General features: G+C 32.2%; 1 pseudogene; it reads right to left on the reverse strand.

The window, feature by feature from the left end:
* Positions 1-366: 366 nt before the first annotated feature.
* LOC145017171 (3-ketoacyl-CoA synthase 12 pseudogene) lies at positions 367-2,031 on the reverse strand (annotated as a pseudogene).
* Between the last annotated feature and the right edge of the window lie 7,690 nt (positions 2,032-9,721).

Genomic DNA, 9,721 nt, shown 5'->3' on the forward strand with positions numbered 1-9,721 from the left:
ACTTGTTCTCCTATATCCTCTCCCCCTTTTACTTTATACAAAAAAAAAAAAAATTATTGTAAAAATAAAATTTAATATCACTAACCTAAATCTTACATAATACAAATTATAAATACTTCAATATTTTCTTTTAAAGTATTGTTTTCGGTAAGTACACATCAGATTTAAAAAAAAAAAAAAAAAAAAAAAGCAACATCCGAGTTTATCTAGAACATCTACTTTGTTTTATTGAGTGAATTCATAAATGCATATAACGTATGGTTTTCGGGTCTTTTGTAATAGAAAAAAAAAGCATTTTTTGTGTCGCTATTCCATTGTAAAATAGAAAACGCACAACAACCAAAATAAATACACACACAACTCAACTACTATAAACATGAAAACATTTAACTATTATTGCTATAAATAAAACAATCATTTTAATGGAAATAAAAATTGACCTTTTTCTTTTTACTTTTTTTTTTTTCTTTCGTTTTCATTCTTGAATGTTGAGCGTTGAGATGTCGTCGACGTCGTGAAGCCAACCGTATTTCGCCATGAAAGGGTTCTCTAAGGTCAGCGGTGGGTAGCTTTCGATGTTACAGTCTTTCCATACATTCCCTTCACCTTCAAGATCTCGCACCACTTCCCATAAGCAACTGTTGCACTTGAACCCGGCTCCGAAACTGATCATGAACAGTTTATCACCTTTCTTCAGCCTCTTCTTCGTCTCCATGTAGCCGAGAACATACCAGAGACTACTCGCCGACGTGTTTCCGAACCGGTGGAGTGTCATACGTGCTGGTTCTATGTCAAATTGGCTGAGGTTCAGGCTCTGAGCGACGGCGTCGATCACGGCTTTACCTCCGGTGTGCAGACAGAAATGGTCTATGCCGGTTTTGAAGTTGATCATGGGTCGAGTCGCGTAGAATGACTTTCCGAAGATGTTTTGGAGAGTTTTCCGGGCAAATGATAGGGCGGCGAAACGGAGAAGTTCACGGAGTGGGAGGATCTTTGGTGCGATTTCTTTTAGGTTATCGACGAAGGCTCGGGTGGCTGTTTTTGGTAGGGTTTTACCGAGGTGAAACCCGACTCGACCTTGAGCATCTTCGGTTTGTAAACAGCAACCATAAGCTTCATCTTTAGAACCATGGTGGGTTCGAACCAAAACCTTGAGCTTGAACATGGACCTGTGAACCAGACTCGGTTTGTTTGTTAAGATCATGGCGCACCCACCTGACCTAAACAAGCAATTCGATAGTATCATGGACCTGTCGTTACCGGAATACCAGTTCGGAGTTAAACATTCCGATGTCAACACCATCGCCAATTGATTTCTCTTCGACTTAAAAATACTTTGAACGAGATTTATCGAGATTAAACTCGCACTACACCCCATCCCGGACAAATTGTACGTTTTCACATCATGTCTCATTTTGTATCGATTCACGATTCGGGCGGATAACGACGGCATGCAGGTCAACATCGAGACGTTGACCACCAGAACATCGATACTATCCGGCTGAACGCCGGTACGCTCGAGGAGTTTTCCGATACTATCTATGAAAATCTCTTCCATCTCGTCGATCGCATCATCATGAGTAGGGTTTTCTTCACGTCCTTCAAACATCATTTTTGGGGCGTAGGTTTCTTCTCCAATGCCGGAACTTACGATGGCTTTCAGAAGGAACTTATACTCGTTAAGACCCAAGTTCGTGTTCCTCTTGATAATGTCGCCGGAAAACTCAGTGCTTAGTTTCCTGTCATCGGAAGGTTTGTAGAGCTGGTAATCGAGTATGTAACAGTTTTGATGCCTTCTTTTTTCAAGAAAGTTGAGGAGAATACAGAAGAGATAGAAGAGAGGAAAACAAAATACGATGGTCAAAACATAACCCATATCAGAATCAGAAATTCAGAATATAGAGAGATATAGAGACAAAAACAAAGAGATATGTAGATATATATAGTGAGAGAGGCAGTTGGGAGAGAGATGTATGTATGTATGTTTGCAAGTTTCTTTACGTTGTGTGTAATTGGAAGCTAATAGACACATTGGTATAAAAAGGGGTGTGTAGCGTGTACAACTTGCATGCCTCACTAGTATTGTATAAATTATTAATATCACAGGTAGACTTTTGTGAGATAACTTTGACCACATCTATCAAATATTTATAGACAAAAAGTTTTTTTTTTTATTTTTTTTATTTTTTTTTATTTTTAAATCATGGTTTTCATTTTTCTTTTTTACTAATTGCTATTTGATTATTTATAACCACTAACTAAATATCGGCTTAAAAATTATTGATCATTTAATATATAGTACATGGACCACGGTCATTATTTTTAGGTTTATATATTTTGTTATATCTTTTTAGTTATATTTAACGTTTAAATATTTATTATTCCTTTACTTATTAATTAAGTGTATTATATATTTAATGTTATTTTATTTATAAAATATAAATTTATAACAATTATTATACTTTTTCAATTTTTTTGTGAGACTTTTTTTTTTTTTTATATATTTTATATATTCAAATAAATATTATATAATTGTAGGGCTAAAAATATATGCCGTGAAAAACCAACAAACCTTTTACCAATTGAAACAAAAAATATTGGTAACCAAAAATGTTAGTAACGAATATATTTGATAACGAATATGTTTGGTTAGTAGTACTATATCAATTGAGTAATCATGGTATGGTAGTAACATAAAGTTTTTAATACCACGTTAATACTATACCAACCAATTCAATTTTTGTAACGACGTAAATTCTCAAACAATTTTTTTTCATTTTTAAATACAATAAAACTTGTTTCGTAATTCTCAAAAGCATATATGTCTCAAATGTCAACAAATAAAACACAATCCCAGAATCATAAAGACAATCTCCCGCCGGTATGTACAATCATGTCGGTGCCTTGCCACGATCCTTGGAACTACCTGAAACACATAACACATAACACGGTAAGCATAAAAGCTTAGTGAGTTCCCCAAAATACCACACACATCACATTAGTCACTCGAGGCTATAACTCAATAAGATCCTCTGGTCGGTGTGCCTCAGTAGGACCCTCCGGTCCCACAACTCAGATGGACCCTCCGGTTCCTCAACTCAGCATCACAATATAATACACAAAATGCATAACACAAATAAATAGCATGATATCTCATTACACAGTTGATGCGCATAAGACCCTCTGGTCACACATAAAAATTACTACTCAGGTAAGTATAGTGAGAAGACTCACCATGTAAGCTAATGAATGAAAATCTCGCACTCGGGATCTTGATCTCTACTCCCCGGTCTAGCTCCTGCCTAACGCATATTAATTATCCCTAATTAATATTGGCCCTCAAGAAGCTAGACTAACCCTTCTACAACTCACAGAAGGGTAAAAGACTATTTTACCCCTCTAAAGCTTAATAGTCCTTAATCTTGACCAAACCCTAAAAGTCAACAAAAATCAACAGCAGGGAGTACGCCGAGCGTTCTAACTCCCTATGCTGGGTGTACTCGGCTGCTATCCAGAAATGGGGTGCTCGGCTCCTACACGACGCGTATTGGGGATTACGCCCATCGTACTCCCCAGTTTTACTCTTCTCATACTCATGGTCTTAATCAGTTAAGACATAAGCTCATATCTCATATCTGGACCTTCTAATGACTCTTAATCCATAAAGTCATCGACTTTCAGGCTTTGCATGGCTGAAAAGTCTCCATTCTCCAAAAATACACACTCTTTTGTCCCAAGGGTCTCATAACTCATGCATGGAGTGATTTCACCAACCAAGATTGGATTTTTATGGCATAACACCCCTCATACACTCAAAAGGGGTTGGTCCTAGACTCTAGAGTTCAAGATCTCATCAAGACTCCACCTTTATGGGACAAAACCCTAAAATGCTCATCACAACATACTCCAGAAAAGAAAGCCAAAGTCTGAAGCTTTATACCTCAAAGAGAAGCTTCCCACCCAGATTTGCTTAGATCTAGATGCTTGGACTCCAACTCTCCTTCTTCAAGGCCTTCTCTTCTCTTCAAAACCACACAAACACCCTCACAAAGCTCAAACACACACAAGCTCTAGAACGGAGGTAAAGGCACACTTAGGGTTTTCTCTCTGGACAATGGTGGCCAAAAACGAGGCCATCATGTTCCTTATATAAGGGACTCACCCCAAATTAGGGTTACATTCTGGGCCTAGTATGCGCAACGTACCCACGGGTACGCCCAACATACTAGGTGCTCTCCGCATTGTATGCACGCTGACGAGTACGCTAAGCGTACCCTAAGGTACGCCCTGCGTACTCGTTTTTCACTCTTTTATAATTAAGGCCAAAAATGACAATAGCTCAAAAGATCAAGGTTCTTGAGGTATATGTGGACTCGAGATGTTACAATTTTCACACACACACACACACACACACACACACACACACACATATATATATATATATATATATATATATATATATATATATATATATATATATATATAGGGTTAGGTTCAAGTGAGACGGCCTAATTTTGTGAGACCGTGAGATGCAATCCTAGTCACTCATTCAGTAGATAAAAAAAACATTTTTAAAATGCAAAATAATTGAAAATTTTTGAATTTTTTTTTCAAATATTATTTTCGGAATTTATATTTTCAAAAAAAAGTACCAAAAAATTAAAGATAAATAAATAAAATACATTTTTTACATATTCTACATATCTGATAAATCTAGTAGAATATTCTAACATTCTAAAAATCACATTAGAATATTTTACAGTGTAATATTCTATTATAATATTTCACGTATTTTTTAGAAAAAAACGGTAATTTTTTTTCATTTATTTTTATTTTTTTAAGGTAATTAAAGTTTCGAAAATAATAATTAATTATTTTGCATTTTAAAATTATATTTAGATTTGGTCTCACTGTTTCAAAAAATTAGTATGGTTTCAAATGAACTTGAACATATATATATATATATATATATATATATATATATATATATATATATATATATATATATATATATATATACACACACACTTTTTTAGCATTTTTGGTGTTTAATATTAAGACTTAAGAGCATTCATATTATCATTTACCGTATTAAAAAAGTTTAAATTTTAAACTCGTTGTTAGTGTGTCACATTTTTCTCCATTGTTTTAACTTTTAATCTCATGGTAAAAAATTATTAAAATCCTTTTCAATAGAATTTTCAATCTCAACAATTACAAAAATCTTATTCATAAAACCCATATTCACCTTTCACAATGCCGATTAACAAAGAAATAATCATTCAAAAAAAACCTCATACATGTTGGTATACAAGTATATATCACTAGGTATTAACTTTATTTATTGGTAGTCAAGCAAATTGTAATTAAATATTAATGCTTTTTATTATTTTTTTATTAAACCATTTCGTATTAAACTATGATGCATGTTTGAAACGACGAATAAGATGAAAGAGTTTTATAATATATTTTTTATAGATTGAAAATAAATTAGATAAATTCATAAAACACTATTAGAAAAAATTAAGCACATGAAAAACATATTATGTTGGTGAATAAAGTTATTATGAATACAATATATGAATAATTTTAAGCTATAAAATAAATCAGTCAGTAAAAATACTTTAATATTCTCGAATCATCTTTCTTAGATCATCAATATTAATTTCAAGTTATGGCTTCGTGAATCGTGCCTATTAGTAATAAAAACAATGATGTTACACCTTTCTTGTGCTGGTCGTGATTTATAAATTTTCTATTAGATATAGACAATTTTTGTAATTTTTTAAACATGTGGACCATTTCTATAAAAATAATATCCATATGGACCTTTTCTATAAGTTACAACGACAATATCTATAATTTATTTTCAACATATGATCAATCCTACCAAGTACCAACATATGAATGTATTAAACACATGGATCATTTTTGTAAAAAAAAATATCAGCATATAAACATTTTATGTAAATTACATAAATAGTTTTTGTAATTTATTTTAGACATAAGAACCAAACCTATCAATATTCATATGATAAAGTCACAAACATAAAAATGTAATTAGTATATATAATAATTTTGTTTAAATAAATTATTTTTTCTATATATTTGAGAAACTAATGACACGTTTATTAAAAACAAAGTTGACCATAATAGCTAATCAAAAAGATTTTTTCTATGAAAAGCCAAAAATAAGAAAAATTCTCCAAATAACCATAATTTTTGATTTTTTTAGACAAGTCACCACCTGTAAAAATCTAGGTGATATATATATATATATATATATATATATATATATATATATATATATATATATATATATATATATATATATATATATATATATATATATATATATATTCCAATTCACCATCACCAAAAATCTAGGAGGTCTTCAAACTTCTTTTTTATGATTTTTTTGAGATTTTTGTAGATCATCCCTTTTGATTGGGACAACCCAAATAGCCTGATGATTGTTATGAAGTTATATACAAAAGGTACGAATGTTATTTTTTCATAATTTTCATCGGATAATCTACATTGGAGTTGAAAATGTATAGCTTTCCGACATCCAAATTTGTAGTATAATATGTCAATGGATAACCTTTGTTACATAGAACATAATGAAAAAAAATAGCTTCTATGAAATATATATATGAAAGAGTTATGAAGGTTCAAAGTTAAATCTTTTTTCATATTTTTTTTTAACGAGTAGCCTACTTTGGAGCTCAAAAATTATGCTCCTTACATACAAATTTGGAATGTAATATGTTTATGGAAAACTTTTGTTACAAAGATCATAATGAAAAAAAAATCAACTCAAACAGAGTTTATATTTAAAGTTATTAAGGTTCAAAGTTGGCGAAAAACACAATTTTTGCAGTCACCAAATTTCGGCAGATGACCACTTATGAAAATCATTACTACTTTTTGGTATTTTTTGCTATTTTTTTTGGAAAAACCTTAATGTGATTAACTATTATAGTCATTTTCTGTTATAAGATTTGAAAGTAACATTAAATTGAAGACAAGTTTAGAGAAATATAAATATTATTTGGGGAAATTTTCCAATGTTTTAAAAATCGGTTTGAACCGATCGGTCGAACCGGTTGAAGGCCGGTTCAAACCGGTTGAACATAAAATCAGAGAAAAGAGCGGTTTAATTAGCATCGATTTTATGTTCATTTCTGAACTGAAATTAACCAACCAATTTTTACAAAAATCTTGTTGAATTATAACAGTTGAACCGGTTAAATTAAATAAAAATACATAGAAATGAATCATTTTCGTTACAAAATTTGTTTTTCTTCATATTTATTTAGATTTCTTTGAATAAAAACATCTGGTAAATGTTATAAAGTTTTTTAACGCATTTGTATTCATTTAAAATTATAATTTGTTTCGGTATTATACTTAATTTTAATTTTAATATATATAGATTGATATAAAACTTAAAGTTATGTGTTTTTAATGTATTTGGATTGATTTTCAACTTGTATTTATGTGTATTTTTAATGTTTAAACTTATAAATGTCCATGTGTGTATGAAATAGAAAAAAAAAAATGAAAATTATATCCGATAACCACACAGGTTTAACTAAAAAATTATTTTTTAAAAGACAAAATTGCGAATTTGGTCCTTGTGGTTTGTCAAAACCTTTGGATGGGGTCCAAAAAGTTTCTAGCTTGCACCAAAGGTCCAAAATCAAGGTTTTCATGAGTTTTTAATCCATTCCGTCATTGTTCGTTTGTTTGGAGCCGTTAGTGCCATCACATGCCCTCCATGTGAGGGCATTTTGGTCATTTTAGGTTCTTATTTTAAATAATATCATATTTCTCCTTTATATACATACTCATACGCAATCCCCTTCTTCTTCTTCATTTTTATTTACAGAGAAGCAGCAAAAAGGGCTTCTTCTTCTTCGTCTCTCAAAGGGATTCTTCTTCTTAATCTCTCATCTACTTCTACTGCTACGAGATTAAAAAATGGTGCTCTGCTTCTGTGGGAACGTTGTTGTTGTGCAAACCTCATGGACCTCACGAAACCATGGTTGTCGTTTCCATGCATGCCCTAAAATGGTAAGCAAACTCATATTAGGTTATGATATTTCGGTAGTTATGCAATAACTCTTCTACTTTAATGTTTAATGTATTCTTGTAGGGATCCAAATGTGGATTTTTGGGGTGGTTCGATCCCCCTATGTGTCAAAGATCAATTGTTATCATACCAGGACTGTTGAGAACAATGAATAGGTATGAGGTTGAAGTGGGTCAGCTGAAGAAGTGTTTGCTTGTCTCGTGGGTTTTGTTTATGTTGTTTGTGCTATTTTGGAAATAGGAATTAGAGGTTAGGGTTTTTTTGTTGGTAATAACCACTTAAAAATGTTGTCTTTTGGTGCTAGAAGGTTTAATTGGGGTTTATATATGTTGTAAGTTTTGTCTTTTGGATCATTGTATATGTAATGATTTTATAACAATGGGAAGTGTAATGGTTTTATCTTTTTATGAATATGAAATTATAAAGGTTTGATCTTGACATGATATGCAAGTGTAATGGTTTTTCTCTACGCTTGAATATGCAATTGTAATGGTTTTACATGCATACATTAAGTACATTGCCATAACATCTTCATGATTTCACAGTACAACTGGTAATAACCACTTAAAAATGTTGTCTTTTGGTGCTAGAAGGTTTAATTAGGGTTTATATATGTTGTAAGTGTTGTCTTTTGGATCATTGTATATGTAATGCTTTTATGACAATGGGAAGTGTAATGGTTTTATCCTTTTATGAATATGAAATTATAAAGGTTTGATCTTAACATGATATGCAAGTGTAATGGTTTTTCTCTACGCTTGAATATGCAATTGTAATGGTTTTACATGCATACATTAAGTACATTGCCATAATATCTTCATGATTTCCCAGTACAACATAAACAAATAACAAACAACATTACCAAAAGGGTACCATAACAGATAAATGCCAAAACACAATCATTACCAACAAAGGGCATTAAAGTACATTATCAAAACATTGGAGTACATTGTTCCATAAAAGGGCATCAAAGTATATTATCAAAATGGAACCAAAAAAAGGCAACAAAGTACCAACTAAAGTGCATTAACAAGTATTCACAAACATAAAAAGTACTTAAACATCAATTCCCATCTTTGGCCTTGTAGGTCCTGGCATTGTGACCCTTTTGCTTACACTTACTACATGTCACACTCAAAAACTTCCTGCTCAGTGATTGAGTTTCATTATCATTTTGACTTTGACTGTTTGCTTGCCTCTTACGTTGTTGGATTTTAATCCTTTCCTCTGCTGTAATCCTTCTTTTCTTTTTTGGCCTGCCTATAGATTTGTTGTGTGGTGGAGGCACAAGAGTTGTTGGGCAGTCACTCTTAGGCCACATGGCTCTACCTTTGATAGGCTCCACCTTGAAGGAGTACATCTCTTTCCATGTATCAAGCCAATACACCTTATGCACATAGGTGTAGAGTTCTCCCACCTTTTCATTATTGTCTGTCATTTCATTTAGGCTTGCAATTGCATGCTTGCAAGGAATTCTAGTAAGCTACCACTTTCTACAACTACACTCCCTTTTTTCCATGTCCACCACATGTTGATCATTCCATGGACCTTTAACCTGATACTTTTGTCCCCCATTCCATCGTGCATGATACTTACTAGCTAGTGTTATGTTTGCTTCCAAAA

Source organism: Lactuca saligna, chromosome 9 (assembly GCF_052625555.1).
Source record: "Lactuca saligna cultivar CGN05327 chromosome 9, ASM5262555v1, whole genome shotgun sequence".
In the NCBI taxonomy this organism is placed as follows: Eukaryota; Viridiplantae; Streptophyta; class Magnoliopsida; order Asterales; family Asteraceae; genus Lactuca; species Lactuca saligna.